Raw genomic sequence first — 21,031 nt, 5'->3', positions numbered from 1 at the left:
ATTGTCATGTTTCTTAGAAAACTGAAAACTGATTTTCACACCTTTTTTCAACAGAGCTTTTTTTGTGCTAACGAAACTCTGTAAAATTCCGTTTAATTAGACCTTCTGATGAAATATGTAGTTTTATTTCATATCTTTCAGTTAAATAAGGGTGCAAACTAGGTAATGTATTCCTAGTCTCCTCAAATTCTCAAATTATTATGAAATTTCGATGTCGTTTCATTATTCTATTACGCATGAAATGTGCCCAAGTGTAAGATCATAAAAAAACTACAAATAAATTGGTAATCTTTATTTGTACTACTCAATGTATAAGTTGTACACTCTCTTGAATATTCTATTTTATGATTTACACAGATTTTCAGACCTCTCTAGGTTTTCCACATAGAAATGGTTTTATTGCTATAGAATTTAATATTCTCATGTCCTTCTCTCTGATGAGAAAAACTGACTTATTGTTCAGTCATGCTTATATCACTACTTTAATCAGATTATTTCATTTATCAAGTCAACTCCATTGTTTACCTCTCAATTAACATATTGCTTATTACTGTTCTCGATTGAGTGTTCAAGCCTTCAAGGTGGACCCTGGATTCAGTCGATTTCCAGCAGAAGTAAAGGTGAAGCTCTGAATCTGTAGTATGGCTCGAAGGTCCATTTTTGTCGTACTGGTTCCACCCTGAAAGCTCTTCTCTGATATTCGTGTACTTACTGATTTTTGTATGATCTTATAATAATAATTATGAAATCTCATGTTCCTTCATCTTGTTGGAAGTACAAATTAGATCTTGAGGCTTCTGCTCTTCTTCAAACCTTCAAATAGTGGTTTCCTTGTTTTTATTTCAATACTCTCATTTTATAATGCTCATAATTCATCAACTGCATCTTATATTTACATAAAATATTATATCCTCACTTATATTCGGTATTTTGATTCCACGTATGAAAAAAAAATTTTGCTGTCAGCTTTTGTAGTCTCATTCTCGGAACAAATTCATTATTATACAACTCAGTGAAATTCGCTATTGCAATAAATTCTCTTTTATTGCTTGCTCTGTCACTGTAAAAATTGTTCGAATGATGATTGTGCACACTAAATATATGTATTAGGTAATTGAAACCAATTCCACACAGAAGTACTTTGTTTCAATTATGTACCTGTAAACATTGTGTTCAGTACATATTAAATTAGATGAACTTTAGCAGTGTTTAAAGCCCAGTTGCAGGAAAAGCCGTTATAATTTGATACTCCATAAAAATTCCTTAAAAAAATGGGAGTTTGAATTATGATGGGGCATTAGATCTTAGTGGACGTTCTTGAAACTGGGACTTGTTAAACTTCATGTGAGTCCTGCTTTGAACTTTCCTTGATTATGTAGTTCTGTTTTAATAGAATAATATCAGTCTGTGTTTAATGATTTGGTGAATACTTATGTTTGTTACTGCATTGACTTATTCATTTCATGATTGAGCGATGTACACTAAATATTTTCACACTATTTATATCCAATTCAATTATCTGGCAATAGTCCACACACAGTACCTTGTCAAAATCCGAACATTTCGATTTAGAACATTTAGTTCTTCTAGGGCTAGGCGGATATTTGAGTTGGAATTTCATCATCGTTCACTCATAATTTCCAATTGCTTGGAACAGTCTCGCCATGCGAAAATCTCTGGACAGCTCAATGTGACAAACTCTTTGCAACCCCTTCATGTTATTCTCAACGAACATAACTGCTGCTACAAAATCCTTTTCCCCATCATTCAGTCAGCGACGCCTCCAACAGAGCCTAAAAGTCTCGTACAGTAGTCAAAGGCCCCGCAAAGGGTTCCAGCCACTCAAAGACATCTCATTCTACTAGCTACCACTCTCGCCAACATCAACACCCCAGTGAGCACATACACAGCTAGAAGATAGCTATTTCTGAAGACAGATATCGCACAAGAGCTTAGCCTCCCTTGAAGCCATTCTAAAGTCACTATCATTGGAATTAGTATAGAACACCCCAAGCACAAGCGGAAATTTTTAAATCACATTGAAATCTCTTCACAATCACACGAAGGTAAATATAACTGCTCATATTTTGTCATCTCCATTTACTAATTTGCCATTTCTCAATTGTTGTGTAGGACCACAATCGCTTCATCTCGACAATTTGAAGCTCGCCAATCCACATTTCTTCACTTCGCGGCCTATCGTTGTAATACTGGGTGGTGACGTTTATGGTGCTGCCATTCTTTTACAATTCTGAAAAGGGTCAGATGCTTCAATTTGAACAGCTCAGCTATAAAACTTGATGGTTGGTGGTAGGTGCTATATGCCCTCATCAAGATGTTTCCTCCAGTAGGCATTCTCTCTATTATGCCACGCAAGATTCATTGAAAAGTTTTGGGAGCAAAAAGTCTAAATCCGTTAATCGCTTTACTCCTCCCGAACAAGAATGTGGAGACCACTTCAAGACAATTCATTCTCTACTTGTTTCTGGTGAATGAATACAATCATTACACCTATTGAAATCACCATCTTTTAGGATCTTCTAGAGAGCTTACTTTCCGATGCCTCCAAGGACTCTTTAACAAATTCGAAGGAAATAAAAATATTGCCATTTCACACAGAATATGAACAACTCAAGCATATGAAGAAGGCTCCATCGATCATCCCACATCCCATGTACTGTTTGCCACATCATGGAGTCCCCGCAGACCTGACAGCTCATACACCAAATTGACAACAGCTTTCAATGATTTTGCGTACTTCGTTTGAAATTGGTCTTCTTCGCAGACATCACGAATATGTACAGATAAATCATGGTGCATCCAGACTATTAAAATCTCCAAACTATGCTGTGGCGACACTCGAAAGATCAGATAGCAACGTACCATCTCACCACAGTTTCCTACGGAACCAAGGACCCTTTTTGATCATTAAAGTCCTATCCTTAATCTTCAAAGATGAAGGTTATATTGATGATATCTATGGTGGAGGAGATACGACAAAAGAACAGATATCGCCAAACATTTGAAAAACCTATGCATGGCAGGCGGCCTCCTTTTGGCAAAGTAGTAATCGAACACTCGCAAGTATCGAGTAAACAAGTATCGCAAGCAGCTCGTGGAGGCATGTGTCACACGCTATACTCAGCGTGCTGGATCTGATATGTCCGAATTTTCATGTTTGTCGAAAAAATTATAACTGAATTTCTTACTTTTCCTTCTCCGAACTTACATCGATTTTTTTTGCTTATAAAACTTTGTAAAGTTGTCAATTGGGCAAGTCTCATTGAATACTACTATTTCAACTTGAAACAGATTATACGATTTTCACAAAATAAGTTTTTAAACCACGACACGTGTTTCGCTATCACAATAGCAATTTGAGCAAAACATTTTGTGAAAATCGTATAATCTGTTTCAAGTTCAATTACGGATTTTCATCAAGTATCGGCCACATCAATTCAATAGTTCAGTTGTTCAGTTCAGTATTAGTAGTAGTATTTCATGCCTTCTCGTTCAATTTTGGTGCGAACTAGTTCTACGTGAAAATGTTGTATGTATTTCATATCGTTTAGTGTTTTCATTATGCATGAAATGTGTCCACGTGTTAGACCATAAAAAATCTACAAAAAGATTTGTAAACTTCATTTGTACTTCTCAAATTATAGGTTCACTCGATTCACTTTGTTTATATGCACGCTCATGGATATGTATTCGCTTTTTATAATTTACATGAATTTTCAGACTTCTATAGCTTTCTCAGATGAAAATGGTTATGTTGCACCAGGATTGAATATTCTCATTACTTTCTCTCTGAAAATAAACACTGATTAATTATATGCTTGCTCATGCTAATCTCAGTACTTTTATTGTTGACCTCTGAATGAACATATTGCTAAAAACTGTTCTCGAGTTTGAAATGAACTAATATTTTATATCCATGTACCTATTCATTTTGATATGATCTGCTCATTTTGATTTATAATGCACTATTATGTTCATTCATTTTGCTCGACATTATAAATTAGGTGTCGAGCCTTCTGCTCATCTCAAAATCAACAATTAGTGGTTTTCCCTCCTCTCAGTACTATCATTTGGTAACTAAAAACAGAGTTATATGATTTCACTAACATGAGTTGTTCACCATGATACGTGTTTCGCTATCACAGGTAAACTAATAGTGTACACACCAAAATATGCTACTAAATGATAGCGAAGCACTTGTCGTGATTGATCAACTCTATTATGGACTTTCATCAAGTATCGATCAAATGAATTCAATACTCTCATTCTGCACCGCTTATAATTCATCAATTGAGTCTGCTCTTTTTGTGAGGACAAACTAATCGTTTCTGAATATTATACTCTCTTCAACGTTTTTTATATCCATTATCGTATTATTGCCTCACTCATATTTGCTATATTGAACTCACTAATGGACAGACTTAGACCATTTAGCTTTCAACTCTTGTAGTCTAGTTCTTGGTCTGAATTCATTTCGGACTCAGGCTTATCATTAACATTCATTATTTAAATGTTAAATGAGAAGGCTCTCGCAATTAATTCTCATTGATTGTTCTGCCACTCTAAACGTTGTGTTAATTATCAGTAGTGAATTAGTTAAAGTTTCTAAGTGTCTAAGTCTGACTTCATGTGACATTTCACTGAAACTTTTCTAGATTATCTCTTTTTTTTAGTTGGGTGATTCCACTCTGAGTTTATAGTTGCTGTAAATACTTATGTTTGTTGTAGTATAGCCAATAGCCAATATTGATATTGGCTTCATGCTGGTGACTGTTACATCTTGTGAGTGTGAACGATGTTTAATAAATGTTTTTACACTACCATCTCTAACTCAAATATCTGGTTACAGTGCCCAAACACAGTAACTTGCCAAAATCCATTCCGATTTTGAACAGTGTCATTGTGCCGTATTTTTGATTCTTTGTTAGTTCCTTGCTCCACAATACTCCATTCAGACAGGCAATGATCTTTTTGTCACAACAGAACGTTTTTAGATCGAGCAATTAGCGTTGCTGTCATCGAACATACCACCCAAGTACACGTAGCCCAGACACTGAGAAATCTCCCATAGAGGGTATTGGAAATTGCTTGATTTTGGATGTCTCTGGTACTTTCAGACTAAATAGGCGAAAATGTTGAGATGAGACTTGGGCTCGATTTTCGTGAAAAGTCCATTAGTGGAAACCGTTTCACGATATCTTTATTTGTCTTGAGGATATAACCAAATTTGGATATTTTGTCGATTTCGAAAATGTAGGTAGGTACCATAACGTCTTCATTTTCTCAAAAATTTGAGAACGATAAAAATTTTCTACAGACACTTTTTCATTGGGAATAAGACACTATATTCAACTTTTTTCATCTCTTGTACTAGGGGTGGAACTCCTTTATTTTAAATACTGATCAAAAAAATAGCTAATATACAGGGTGTTCCTAAATTGAACGTACAAACGAAAAGGGGAGATTCCTTAAGTGAGTTTAAGAAAAAAAAGTCCCATAAACATGGGGTCGCAAACGTTTCGTTTTCGAGATACAGAGTGTTGAAGTTTGAATTTTTTTCAAGTTTTTTTCTCATACTATCTACACTTCACAAGATATTCAACTGAAATTTGGCATAGATATTACATTTTTGAGTTCTCACCACGTGACATGGCAATTTCGATAGAAGATCTATAGGGTGATATTTTTTCTGGAACACTGCCACCTGTTCTTCGGCAGAACTTTTTTTTTGGTGATCAACTGTTAATTTGAAAAAATGTAAAAAGAAGCTTTGTTCTCATACTAAACTTTTCGGTCTCTTGCGTATCTACCAACGAAGTGTAGATACATGAGAATAAAACTTGAAAAAAATTCAAATTTCAACACTCTGTATCTCGAAAACGAAACGTTTGCGACCCCATGTTTATGGGACTTTTTTTTCTTAAACTCACTTAAGGAATCTCCCCTTTTCGTTTGTACGTTCAATTTAGGAACACCCTGTATACAATAGCTAATATATACAAGTCAATATATCACTTATTTACTCAAAGCAGAATCACCATATCAGTGAAATTCCTATTTTCGACAGAATTCTGCTAAACTATTGACCAAAAAAATGTCTATCGTCAATAAATGTCCATACAAAAAAAACCTTCCGTTCATAGAATGGGGTATTTTCCTAAATTTCAAAATATATGTCATTGAAATCCTTATAACTCAAATGTATCGAAATATATTTTTTTAGAATTTCAACATATTGCGTTTTGTCTGTATTCACTTACGAAAATTCTGATTTCACGAGAGCTCTCTTATGAACATTCTACGTCATTTTCACAATCCGGCAACGCCCGTCGAATCAATAAAGGACATGAAAGTTTTATGATCATCATAGACTTAATAAATATCAAGTTTGGTGATCACATTTGACAAGGAAAACAAACAGTACATAGAAATATCAAACAATGACACAAAATGTCATCGTATGTATAGACCATAGACATATAGACATGGACTGTGCCTTTCATTTCTATCTATGCATGAAATACGGTAAAAAAAAAAGACAGAGAGAAACGCACGTCGGGAATGCAGTTGTCTCTTTCTAGAATTTTGATTGGTCTACACTCACCTCTATTGCCTCTATGTGAACAAAAAAGAGACAACTGCATTCCCGACGTGCGTTTCTCTCTTTCTATAAAAAAAGCCAATTTCATGCTGACATTGCTCAGTCCATGTCTCTATGTCTATGGTATAGACACAGACATAGACATAGAGACATGGACTGTGCCTTCCCTTTATATCTATGCATGAAATACGATCAAAAAAAGTGACAGAGAGAAAAACACGTCGGGAATGCAGTTGTCTTTTTCTAGAATTTTGATTGGTCTACACTCACCTCTATGTGAACAAAAAAGAGAAAGGTAATGTCCCGACGAGCTTTTCTCTCTTTCTAATAAATAGCCAATTTCATGCTGGCATTGCTCAGTCCATGTCTCTATGTCTATGGACACAGATTACAGAAAAAAAATTTTGTAATGTGTGGATATAGAATTCTATATCTTCTTAATCAGTTCCGCTGTTGTCTAATTAACAAAAATTACTAGACTTTAGTAAAGGCATTCTACGTCACAAGCTTTTACATATTCGGGTATATTTCTGTAAGTTCTTAATTTTGAAGCCAATCTCTTACGTGTTTTATAACTAATGGAAAAGGGTTTCCATAAATAATTTTGAATTCGATTTTGGAGTTTTAGGACACTTGCCCATTTCATTTGTTATTTCAGACATCTATAACTTCAATGAACTCATGTATTCCTTGTTTCAGTCAATTTTAATAAATATCGAGCAGAATTTCTATAATCAATATCAACATAACTCATAAGAAGTTCTCAAATTGAGTACCATCATTCTGTAAACAAATTCGATACCTATTCCTAACAGAATTCACTGTATTCAACATAATAACGCGGGAAATGTCTCTATTAATGACTGAATATTTTATTTTTAACATATCCCATACGAAAATACCAATAGGACCATGGGTTTCCATCCACTGGTTTCATATGTATGGAGAAAGCTTCTTTTTTGAAATAATCTAGAGCAAAAAATGTATGAAACTTCATCACATACTATGACCTTAACTACTACAATGTATTGAATTATTCCACTTCATTCATAGAAAAATGTATGTGAGACTGAACAGTCAGCTTTCGACGTCGTGCTCGAAAAATCGCGCGTGTTTTAATAGCTATTTATGTAACAAGTACATAAATTAGGTCTTTATGGACGAGTTCAAAAGTTTACTTGGGCAAGTCCATAAAGCCTAATTATGTACGAGTTGCATACAAAGCTTTATGTTGGACTGCAATGCAGAAATTTCATTTTCTGAAATGGCTTATTACTGAAAAACATTAAGTGTGCTTTTGATTTTCTTACCTTAGTAACCAGCGACCTTAGCAACCTTAGAAAACCAGTTGTTTACTTCCCTAATTTTGTGACAAACGTCATAATAATCCAAAAAATAGATAGTACTGGACATAGATAACCTATAGATGCGCAACTCTCTGTCTGAATTTGTTTCCTTATAGAGCGACATCTACCGAGTTTTTTCCTTTTTCGCCGGCATGATTTTGGCAGCATTGCTACCAGAATTACAGATGCCTACTGAACTGCCAACGCATTTGGTTTAAATTTCAATACATCAAGCAAGATTGAAATTTCGGTCGCGTACCATCACAAATTTATGCCGAAAAAAATTTAATTTCCGACATAAATTAGTAATGATGAGCAGAAGATTTGAAACTCGCCAAAAAAATTTCAATTTGTAGATTTGGTAACATCTGATTGGAAAAATTAATCTATAGGAATAAAAGAAGATAATACCCCCTCATATTGGGCTTGAAACTTCTCAACATCTACTTGCCCCCTGAGTTCTTCCCTAATTTTGAATTGGGTTATTAAAAGGAGTTATTTTGGCGAGGATATTTAGAGTTGAGCGATGAAAAATAGTATTAAATGTTCAGGAGGGTCTCACCAATTTTGTGTTGGCTTCATTTAGCCTGAATTACTACTACTACTTCCAAGCAATCCGAACATTTATTATAATATCATTCATCGTTTTTCTGGCTAAATATCCCTCCACATACGGTTTCCTCGAATCATTTTTTACATTTTTACGTCAAAAGTTTTGACTTCCATCACATTGTTGTTGTCACAGATAACAGAATCGTTGTTGTTTTGTTGTTTTTATTCTATTTCTTCTTTCTCAATCAAAGTTGCTGCTATTGAATAGATATTCGTGAAGAAATCTACTCTAAAATATCTACTCGTCGATAGTTAAAAGGAAAAAACTCGATAGATGGCACTACTTCTGCCCGAACAAAATCATTTCAAGGGAGTTAACCCCCCCTGGAGAAGAAAGCGTAGAAAAATCAGCCGTAAGCGCCAAAGAATTTCTCTTACCCACTAAATTTAAAAGTGCTTATGAAAATAATATGCGGCCTATAACAAGTGGTGTAAAACAAAGAAAATTGTAAAATCGACAGAAGACAGTATTCTGGCTTACTTCAATAGTGAATTGAAAGCTCACAAAAGTTCTTCGCTATGGACTACATAGTTGAATCGAAAAGTACTAAAATAAGTGTTGCCATTATAATATTGGGCCAGGAAGTAGTTGATTCAAGCATCGAGAGTATTGCAGATCGAAAACTGTGCTTCCACTTCGAGCTCGACTTCCTCAGGCATGCATTTTTATAATGACAAAGAATGTGTTTTTAATATTCACTACCACACTAATGTTTAGAATAGTAATTCATGATTTTGTTTTTAGGTCGAAGTTCAATTCTTCTTCCTTGAATAAAGTGTTGTTTGCATCTAGTATATTTACTTGACAGTACTTTACGTGACAGTTGAGTCCAATAAAGTGGTGTCCAATAAAGTAGTCAATTATGGACTCTAAACGAATTCATAAATAAAGTGTTTATGATGCAGTCGAACATAAAAACCTTAATATCCCACTTTATTATACTGCCACATGAGTTTTCACTATATAAATATAGCTTTGATACTTCAAAAATATTGTCGAATAACTCACATCATTTTGTGTGTTTGGTATCATAATTATGCAGCGAATGTCATAAAGTAGCTTTGTGCTGTATACGTACAATAATAATGGAGATTGGAGAGAATTTTTGGCCAATACTATTGGGTCCTTTTGACGAGAGTCAAAAGGACACAAACCGAAAAAATCTTTGACCCTAAGTAAACAAGATATGGATAAATTTCTATCTGTAGCAGATGAAAAGCAATACTTTTTTGGCAAGATATGTTTCGGCATTCTATATTTTCACAGTTCTTTTAGGTTATTCTCATATTCGGCGTTGCTGCTGAATGCTGACGCCGACGTCACGAATTGGTTTCTTCAGGTAAACTGCTGTATATGATAGTGGAACGCATTTTTCAGTAAGACTTCTAAGAATTTTCACATGAAAAAATTTCTCGAAAAGTCTGGTGAAATTGAAAGAAGACGTTCGTTAAGTGTTGCCATATTTTCGACGAAAGTAAAAACTATTGTAATTTTCTTAACTTCACTTCGTTCAAATCTTCCTTATACGGATGGCGAGAAAGTCCCGTGGTATAAACTCCTCTTAATATAAATAATCAGGAGTTACATGCCTTTTCGACCAGCTCATATCACCCACTGTTGATTTTTTATACATTAACCAGGGTGTTTCATTGAGAAACGGAAATACTCAACAGGCGGATAGGTGGCACCGTGGTGGTTTTGGAGATAACACATTTATTAGCTCTTACTGTCTTCGTAGCCGAGATACAGGATGTTTTAAGAATTTTGCTCGTTTGTTCCTGAGGCTATATCAGTCGAACCACTAGATATATTTTCTTCATATTTGGCAAACGTGTTTCTTATTCAAAGTTCAAAAGTGTCATTCATAACCGCAAGGAAAATGCAGGTCCGGGTTAACAAAAATTACGAATCGTTTGAATCCTTGAAACCCTGTAAATCGAAATTTTGAAAATCTTTTTTAATATTTGTGAACACAACAAAAAACTAAACTGTGCGTGTGCCATTAATTTTCGAGCAGATAGTTTTACCTCAACTTTTTAACGTAAAAGTGAAGTTTTTAAGAACTTGGATTCCTGAAAGTGGTTAGGAGTGTCTTTCCTCTCGTCATTTCCAGAAAAAATTAAGGGCCTGTATGTGTACATAACTTATTATCGAAATTGATATTGCTTGGATATTGTTATTGAATGTTTCAGTGGGAGAATTGAGTTGAATCGGTTCGATTCATTCTTGTTAAAACAATGATGTACATTTTTTCAAAATAAAAAACAAACAAAACAAAAACAAATACGAAATTGAAAGGAAAAACTACATAAACTGCTCGAAATGTCATCCATTTTGGTCTAAACATTTACTTGCTCGTTTCAGAACATCCCGAACTGCTTTCCGAATTACATTCGGGATGTTATTTATTTACTGGCTAGCTTCTTCTATTTTTATAATAAGCTGATCCCGAGTATCTCAGGGGAATATATTACTTACAAGTGATTTCATTTGAGCCCAGACATAATAATCCACGGGATTAAAATCGGGGTACCTTGATTCATCCGCGGGATTAAAATCAGGATACCTTGATTCATGTTTGTTTTGTTAATTTTTTTATTTTGAAAACATGAACCATAATTGTTTCAACAAAAAAAAATCGACCTAATTCATCTCAATTCTTTCACTGAAACATTCAATTACAATATCCAAGCAATATCAATTTCGTTAATCACTTATGTACATATTAATGTTTTCTTGAAATGACTAGTGGGAGAGAGTAACTTAAAAATACTGATTTTCAAATTTTCGATTTACAGGGTGTTGTTCCGAGGATTCAAACGATTCATAATATTTTGTTAACCCGGACCTAGATTTTTCTTGCGGTTATTGAATGATACATCTGAGCTTTGAATAAGAATCACGTTTGCAAAATATGAAGAAAATATGGCGGGTGGTTTGTCTGATATGGCCTCAGGAAGAAACAGGATAATACAAAAATAAGGGTTGCGAATATTGGGACAGGAAGTAGTTGGTGCTAACTGGGTCCGAGGTAGATTGAAAACGGTGCTTCCACTTCGAGCTCGACTTCCACAGGCATGCATTTTTATAATAACAAAAAATGTGTTATCAATATTCATTAGGACATAATTAGAATACTAGTCAAAATTCATAATTTTGTTTTTATCATTCAAAGTTGAATTCTTCTTCTTTGAATAGAGTGTTGTTTGGAACTAGTATGATATTTACTTTACAGAATGCCAGTGATAGTTGAGTTCAATAAAGTAGTGTCCAAAGTGTTCAATTATAGACACTGAAAGAATTAATGAATCAAGTGTTTATGATGCAGTCGAACCTAAAAAAAATTGTTTCATTCTGACAGCTCTAGAACCCCATCTTCAACGATCAAAACGAACCGATATTCTGTTTACGAGGGAAAGCCTTAGAACATAGATATCTACATGGAATGGACATTCAGTGCTACGAATGAATTTTTTGTAGTAGGTACACACATTCGATATTTTTCTGCCTAGGGCGACACTAAGGCAGTGGAGTTATATTGAAAAATTCAGATACGTCCTATCTATTCGTACTGAAAATTGACGTGACAATGATGTCCGCGTCAACTGTCTCAATTGTGATTGGCGACACTAAGCAACTATCTCACTCCAGTCTTTGGAATGTATATTTTCCATTCCATATATCTATGTTCTAAGATGGAAAGCATGCTATCTTTTTTTTTTTGGAAAATTTAAAATGGCCATCCAAGAATATAATTTTTTTTTGGCCATTCTGAATTTTCAAAAGAAAAAGGAGGAATGTGCTTTCGATCGTAGACAGAATACCAGTTTGTTTTGATCCTTGAAGTTAGAGCTCTAGGGCTGTCAGAAAAAAAAAGAAATTTTTCTGCGTAAATCTTATACATTCCTCTATCAATTTTATTGGCCAGCCGTTTTGCACATTCGGAGAAAAATAAGGAGCATACTCTCTATCGTTGACAGAATATTGGTGGTTCATTTCAATCTTGTAGCTAGGGTTCTAGGGCTTTCAGTATGAAAACATTTTTAGGATATTTTATGCATCCCTCTATTTTCTCGATCATAATTTTCCCCGATCCTATTTTGAACTGATATTTCTCCCGGAGGAGAAATCCTTCATATATTTTGAATAAAAAAAAAACTGTTGTAAGAAATCAATCATATAATCCTTGGTAAGAAGTCAGTACACAGTACACCCCTCCTTGCATATAGCTTATTTTCAGCTACGGCATCCTTTTTTAAATAAGGAATTAACAGACTGCAGCATTGATATCAAACATACGGTATATGGTGCAATAGTGGTTCTCGAATCTGGATGGGATGGTGTATAAATCGGGTTGATCGATTTTTTTCGCTTATGATTTTTTTAAATTGATTTGGTAGTAGTACGAGATCCCGCTGCAGAATTACTACGTTCATTGCGTACAGAGACAAACACACATTTTTACATACGTTTATGGATAGGAGAATACACTGATAACACCGCAGCCTGTCAAAAGTGGCCGCAAGTAATTTTAATTAAATTAATGTTAATCAATATTCCAAGAGAAATTTCGTTCACTCCGTTTTGAAATAAAATATCATCCACATCATAGCAATGCATGTAAAGAATACTAAAATCCATAGCTGCCGTTGCACACTCGGCCGCAACTACCTCGCAGCCAGGTGTAAGCAGGTAACATTTCGATGTATTTCTACGTTCTTGACGTACACGGATGTTTTTGATATCAAATTAAAGCTAATTTTTTTTCGAATAGGATGATGTATGGCTGCCTGTGAAAAAATGGCCGCAAGTTAGGTCTGCCATCTGTTAAAATAGCGAGATATCTGAAATAAAGTGAAAGAGATGGCTCGCAACGCCACTTGTTAGATGAGGATGGTGGATGCCAGCCGACTTAACATTTGCAAAATTATAATTACGTAATGAATATTATGAAAAAAACTTAAAGTTTTAAGAGATTTATTTTATAATAAAAAATAATTTATTCATCAAGTACAAATGTAATTAAATCTGAAGAATTTTCTTTCGTGTTTCTTCAAAATCAGTCTCTTGAATCAAGTTTTATTTTATATCAGTGTATTACATTTTCTAGTCCAATTCCGATTCCTCGCTGCTTTCCCAATCGCAGTTGTCACTATCGTCGTCGCAATCAGAGTTTTTTTCATCATCTGAGAATGTGTTAGCTCAATTACATAATACATTTTCTATTTGTATCGGAGTTGAACTTCCCAGAAATCATGTTGGTTTTAGGGCACCATCCAAAAGAAGCCTACCATTTATTCTCCGCACTAAACTTTAAACAGTGGTACTTAGTAGCATTGAGCAATATCGAATTGACGAAAATCGTCCGTAGCACCTTTTGTTTTAATGATTTCCAAACTATGATTTTTTTAATGAATTTTTCATCATTCTCTTTTGCCGCATACATCTTGTTGAACATGATAAATCGTCCAGTGTCTTTGGAATGAACTTTGGTGAGACATCATTTTTAAAAAAAAATCTTTTGTTTCGATATTGATTTATTTGGACCTTATTCTTATTAGAATCTATTATATGCATTGTGCCCGAACTACATTGTGCCCGATATCAACAGCGTTGTGTACAACGAGCTCCAACACGTGGTTATAATATACGAATAATTCAGATGCACTGTTGAGAACCCTAAGATTCCTTTCACACCACGGGTTTTTACCGTCGGGTTTTTACCGGAAAACAACCGAATGAAAAATTATTCATCGGGTTTTATCCGTACGGTGGGCACATCAAGCTCCCGAATCTCGTGGCGATAAGCGCCGCCGAAAGTGCAATCTGGTTGTTTTCCAGTGCCAAACTTAACCGAAACATGTGTGAAAGATCCCATAATATCAGTAGATATAATTCGGAACATCGGGTAAGAACCCGATGGTGCGAAATGAGTCTAACTCTCTCTTACTTTATTTCGGATATCTCGCTATTTTAACAGATGGCAGACCTAACTTGCGGCCATTTTTTCACAGGCAGCCATACATCATCCTATTCGAAAAAAAATTAGCTTTAATTTGATATCAAAAACATCCGTGTACGTAATGAACTTAGTAATTCTGCAGTGGGATCTTAGACTACTAAGAATATCGAGAAAACTTGAACCATAACGGTAACCACAAGTCAAAAAATATTCATCCTGTATGAAAAAATCGCACATGATTGTTGAGCATTCTGTAATGTTAAGATAAAAAAACTGATATCTGGATCCCTCAGAAAATAATCCTAGATATTCCGCTAATTGTCAAATGTTCCAACATACCAACGAAATCATTAGCATATAGCTAAACCTATTGTGAGCCGGAAATGCAAAGGAAATGCCTGAACATCACAACCACTCTCCATTAATTGCTTTAGATGGGGGAATGAGGATAATTTTCCAGATCAATAAGAAACTTCAGCTCGATTTCATTAAATAATCAAAACTGGAAACGGCATCTGGTTATCTCATTTCTGTTTGTTCTGTTTAATCATTAGGACTCATTAGTAATGTATGTACATCCGACGATCTCTATTGAATTTTCATTTTCCACCGCAGCTCCATCATTCATTAGTAAAATTCCATGAAGTTTTTTTCTGAAAATATGGATACAATTTGATAGACAGGTATGTAATGAACAATAGACGGGGAGAAAATGACGGGTATCAAACGAATAAACATTATGAAACAACAATTATATCGAGACAAGCTGGTGAATGAGAACTTCAGGTTTTCAATCCTGAATACTCAATACTCAGGATAGTTTTCTGCATATTTTTAAATATCTGCGAATAACAAATATTTATTTTTTCGTTGTCCGATTTTCTCAAGAAAGATTTAATCAGTGTAAAATTGCTATAATAGAAAATTGGCGATTTCATGTACGTAACATAGTACTTCTTTGAAATTATTTGAAATTCAAGAAGGAATACGCCCAAAATTTGAAATGTATGTATTCTTTGCTTGATATTTCAGAAGTGGGAGGGATTTTGAGAAAAATGCCGTTTTTTGACGAGGAATTTTGCGACAGCACAGTGATGACATACACACATTCCTAATAGAATGTCAATATTTATAGGGGTGATTTTTGAGCCCATTTTAAGAAAAAAACTTCATATGAACATATGTCCTAAACGTCCTACCTTTTGAGATAGAGGGTGGTAATATTTTCAGAAATAAATTATTTATTATTAATATCTACAATACCACTTCAGATATTTCAATGAAACTTGCTATACATGTACTATGAATCAAGAGGCAATTTTTATGCATCTTTTTTTTTTAAATTCCCACCAGCGGCGTTCGTACGTAATTTGAGCTACCTATTTTGGCAGACATTGATGGTATGCCACAGATTTTTCCTGAAATAAAAATATTTTTGAAATTCTCAATCATTTCTTACTAAAGTTGATCACTTGATTTTTTTCAATCCGATGCACGGTTTTCGCTTATAAAAATAAAAACGTTTCTCAGCATTGAAAGAAATTACATTATGTATGTAAGTAAGAAAGAATTGTTACTTATCGTAGTGAGCTGTGGCCAAAAATTTGATATTTCTGTTGTCAAGGCGGTTGTCATTATTTCGCGTAACAGTTCATCAGTTTTTAAATTCAGTTCTTCGCGTCTTATTTATATATGAAAACTTTACCACCCTGTATCTTAAATGATAAGACGTTTAGGACATATGTTCATATGAAGTTTTTTTTCTCAAAATGGGCCCAAAAATCACCCCCATAAATATTGACATTCAAATAGGAAACACCCTGTGTATACTTGAATAACGGTTATGGCCGTTTGCACACCGACTCATCAAAAAATATATGTGAACAGGGTTATTGGGGTATCAGCCGTTTTCCTTTAGCTCGAGCTTTCGAGATTTATTGTTTATCTCTTTATCAGAAGCAAGGAATTGATACTCCAATAACCCTGATATCGATTGAAATTTATTCTGGGAGGATTCTGCATCTCTTCATGAACTTTTTAGGGAGTGAAAACCCTAAAAAGGTTATGAAGAGATCCAATAACCCTGTTCACTGAAATTCCGAATAGAGCAAATAAAAACTCGCTTAAAAAATATATGTAGTTTAATTCTTATATCACGTTTGTGATTCAATAGAACTTCTATGATAGTTTCGAGTTATAGGCGGCTTTATTATTTCATCAATATTTAATGGAATTGAATTGAAACTCAGTGAATAGTTGTGAAATATCGAATCGCAAAGAAACATTTCATGGAAAAGAAAAGCTAAAAGAATTCAGATTTTTTTTTTAAATTAGGTATTGTAGAAAATTTTTGACTCGTCTTACAAACATTTTGTTTCTATATTAAGAGTGTATCGATTGAATGAGTATCAAGACAAGAAAGTTATACTATGAGAAATTTTCTAAATCGACAAAATCCCATTTTTTGCTGATAACCCTAAAACGAAGAATTTCAAGAAGCTACGGTTTTCACCATCCTTTTTTTTCTGAGAAAGAGCTTGTTAATCTGTCATCCGTTTTCTTCTAGCTCTTATAGTTCTCGAGATCCTCTCTGTAGACAACGCATTTCGCACACCCTATACAATTGAATCAGATAAAATTAAACGGCAACTTGCACAAAATATTTAAATAATTTTACAACAATTGTTTCGCTAACACTGTAGCTTCATCACGTTATCACAAAATTAATATTCCTCAGACATCAACTTTCGAATATATAAGCACAGGGAAAGGTAAGTAAAAGAATTGGGGTAGGACGCTGGAAATTTCAAAATTACATGAAGATATTCAAGAGAGGAGACCTATCTTTGTCGGTGTGTTCGTTCAAAAGGATTTTCCTAGAATTGAATACATTGATTTCAAGTGCTTCTAGGAGTGTCTCATGCTTTTATTTTCGCAATGAAGAACTTCAAATTCATGTTTGAAATTATGTCCCCACTCTTTCAAATGATCCGCATATATGCTGAATGCGTTTCATTTAATTCAGTATTCCTATATAGCAGGGGAAATCTTGTATACGCCACTTCTCTGTTCCTCGTTGGGTTTCTTTTTGTTATTGACTAGCAAGTTTTCCAATGTCTGATGCCGTCTGTTCATGAAAGTGTAGTTATGATTTCTGAGAGTAGAGTTGATTTTACCATTGAAGCCCTCAAAAAACGGTAAAGAAATGTATTGTTGTTTTACGAAAGTGTGTGGGTAGATCTATTTCATCATCATTTCATCCTTAACAGACTTCAGAATATCGTCCATGCACGGGCGTAGCCAGGGGGGGGGTTTTGGGGGTTCAAACCCCCCCCGAAATAATATAGTTACATAATATTAGTTTCGAAAAGTTTCAATTTATATGTCTAAATCAGAAAAATTTCATTTCAAAACCCCCTCCGACACACAACCCTGGCTACGCCTATGCGTCCATGTATTCTCCACTATATTGATTGTTTCCCCAATCTGACGTTTAATTTCTAGTTATCTCTTATAGTTTTCTTTGAAAAGAGGTATACTTAAAAGTCGGTTGAACAGATATCGAAAGGCTGTTCTTTTAATAGATGCAGAATGATAAAAATGGAAGGGGATAATTATATCTGTCTGTGTAGATTTTCTATGTATATCAAAGTTGAATTCATTATTATGTTGGAGTTCAATCTTATCTAGAGTTATTGATCGATTTCTCCACAGTAGAATTAATTTGGCAGCTTTCATTCAGTGTATCAAAGAAGGTGGTGAGTTCACTCTCAGTACCTGAGAGTCATTTCATCATTTGAAGGAGTCGTGACATAATTTCAAACATGAATCTTCATTGCGAAAATGAAAGCATGAGACACTCCTAGAAGCACTTGAAATCAATAGGTTCAATTCTTCTTCAATTCTCTTGAATATCTTCATGTAATTTTGGAATTTCCAACATCCTACCCCAGTTCTTTTACTTACTTTGTATCGTCCCCTCTGCCTATATATTCGAGAGTTGATGTCTAAGGAATATTATTTCTGTAATAACCTGATGAAGCAACAGTTTTGTAAAATTATTAAAATATTTTGTGAAAGTTGTCGTTTAATTTTATCTGATTCAAAATGAACTTCCATCAAGTAAAGACCAAATCAATCGAATATCTATATAATAGAACTTAATTTCCATGAATAGTAGCGACCTGGGCTAATGGTTTTAGAAAAGTTGTGGTTCACGAAAATATCTCCTTGATTAGTTATTATATTCATATATTCACTACCTTATCGATAAATGTTCGTTTCATATATTTCATTGTTCAAAGCTTTTACTGACTTTGCTTAATAATGTTGTCATTTTGAAACTGCAAAAATTTTTTCTGTCTCTCTGCTAAAATCATATTTCGATACTAGTAATTGAAACTGAAGAGTCTGTTTGTAATTTATGAGTTGGTATGTGACTATTTTTTTGAGTTATTTGCATGTTATCTAAATCTAATCAACTTTTCTTAATTTTTTTTCTGTCTATTTGTCCGGGGTAATATCCAGATTGGTCCAACCGATTTTCACTAGACTACTGGGAATGGGACTCTCCAAGGAAGACTTCGTTTTACCTATCAACTCCTCACCATTTTGCCACCATCCTGGAAAATGTAAGTGAAATAAAGACGTCCTGCGAAGGGAAAGGGCACAGGTAGGCTAGAAATAAATTATCAATTGCATATTCTAGCCAATGTTGATTCAGAACTGTTCAATTGAAACTCACTGAATGTGTGAGCATCGAGCCAAAACGATTCGATTCATTCCTATCAAACAAATGCTAGATCTCCGACCAGATTAAATGATGAAATGCTGCAAAATTGAGTGTTTGAATGAGAAGAATAATTTTTCTCAGTGGAACGGTGGAACCAACAGGATTGGGTTAGCGTTTATGTTATGTACTTGGGAAACAACCAATATTGATCTTCTCGCATGAAAACTACCAAACCTACCCTACGGATATTAATCCAATTATGGCAGCACTAAATTAGAGGTGGGTAACGTATTCGCGGACCCGGTTAATTTGCATTCCCAAACACGGGTACATTTTCTTCCTCCTGGTTTAACCATCTGCTTGATTTCCCGCTATCTTTCATGATAGAGAAATACGTTTTTGTTTTATCCTAGTTGAAGTTGGAAAATACTCTTTCGTGCTCAACCATCGACGAAAATCTATAATGCGTATCAGAGGCAGCTCAAGAACTCAATTTGATGTGGGCAAGATACATTTTGTGATGCTCTCTGGTGACGCAAGAGGACGTTTTCATGGAAGTGTAATAAATAGGAATATTGACGAGATATTATGCTTATCGAATTTTGGACAACGAAATTCTTTCTCGGGATCTCAGCGTATCAGAAAATTAATTGCATGAGAATATAGGTTTTGATGACAAGCGTATGAATGATAAATTTTCCACTCGGAAGATAAGTGTCGAAGAAGTAGAGTTTCATGTCGGACATGATTTTAAGTTAAAAGGAAAACGGTTTAGTTTAGACAATAACTCCCCATAAGAGCTTATATATCAATTCAATATTCAGAGATAATTGATTCGGCGTTGTAAGAATAAGCACGCTCTTGAGTTTTGACCGGCTAATTCAATTAGTTCAGAAAAATGCAAGGTTAGCGTGTGGTGGAATAATTGGGGATACACCCACGAGAGGTGGAGAAAAAAATTAGGTTTTTGGTCTAAGAACGTCGAAGAAAATAGACGTCGGGAAGACGGGAAGTAGAATCCGGGATTTGAATAGAGTAGATTTGGAAGTCCGAGAGTAGATTCGGCAGTTCGAGAAATTTAGAAGTATTTTTCGGAGTTAGGTCTCAAAAAGGGAGACGGGTTCAAGCTATTCGGGGAATAGTGTAAGAGAATTCGTATCGTGGTTAAAGTCAGTTTAGGGCGTAATATTGTTTTCTTATTTGTGGTATAGATCGGATATAGGATTTTAGGAATTTTGGATAGAGTCGAAACGAAGAGCGTTAATTGTTGACGACGGAAAAGTGCGGGAAGTGCGGTTGAGTGTAAATAATTCGCCGTTCTGTGCGAGGAAAGTCTGGTGATCGAAAAAGTTCACCAGTAGCCCCATCAGGCGAACGACGGTCGCTGGTCGCAGAAAAAGGTAGGAAGTTCCAATTTTTGTTTGTCCAGAGTCCTGAAAGCTCCTCTAAAATTCATTTGATTTTTGATCATATTTTTATTGCTGTTGTGCGTTTGAGGAGAGAGAATTTTAATCCAACATTTTGTTGACGAAATTTAAATGTTTATTGCTTTGCTCACTTTGCATGTCTGAAAGTAATTGAGATTTTATTTTGGTCGTCATCGACCAAATACATGCTTGTAAAGAAGTATTCAAATTTCTGCAATAGATTTATTCGTTAAATTTCAACAGAGTTTCATTCAAATTTTCTCCCCAGAAAATATAGAAAAACATCAAAGACCTGTCCTTCGCGCGACGGACCGAATCCACCATTTTTG

Source organism: Coccinella septempunctata, chromosome 1 (assembly GCF_907165205.1).
Source record: "Coccinella septempunctata chromosome 1, icCocSept1.1, whole genome shotgun sequence".
Classification (NCBI taxonomy): Eukaryota; Metazoa; Arthropoda; class Insecta; order Coleoptera; family Coccinellidae; genus Coccinella; species Coccinella septempunctata.
Note: the sequence above shows the minus strand (reverse complement) of the source record.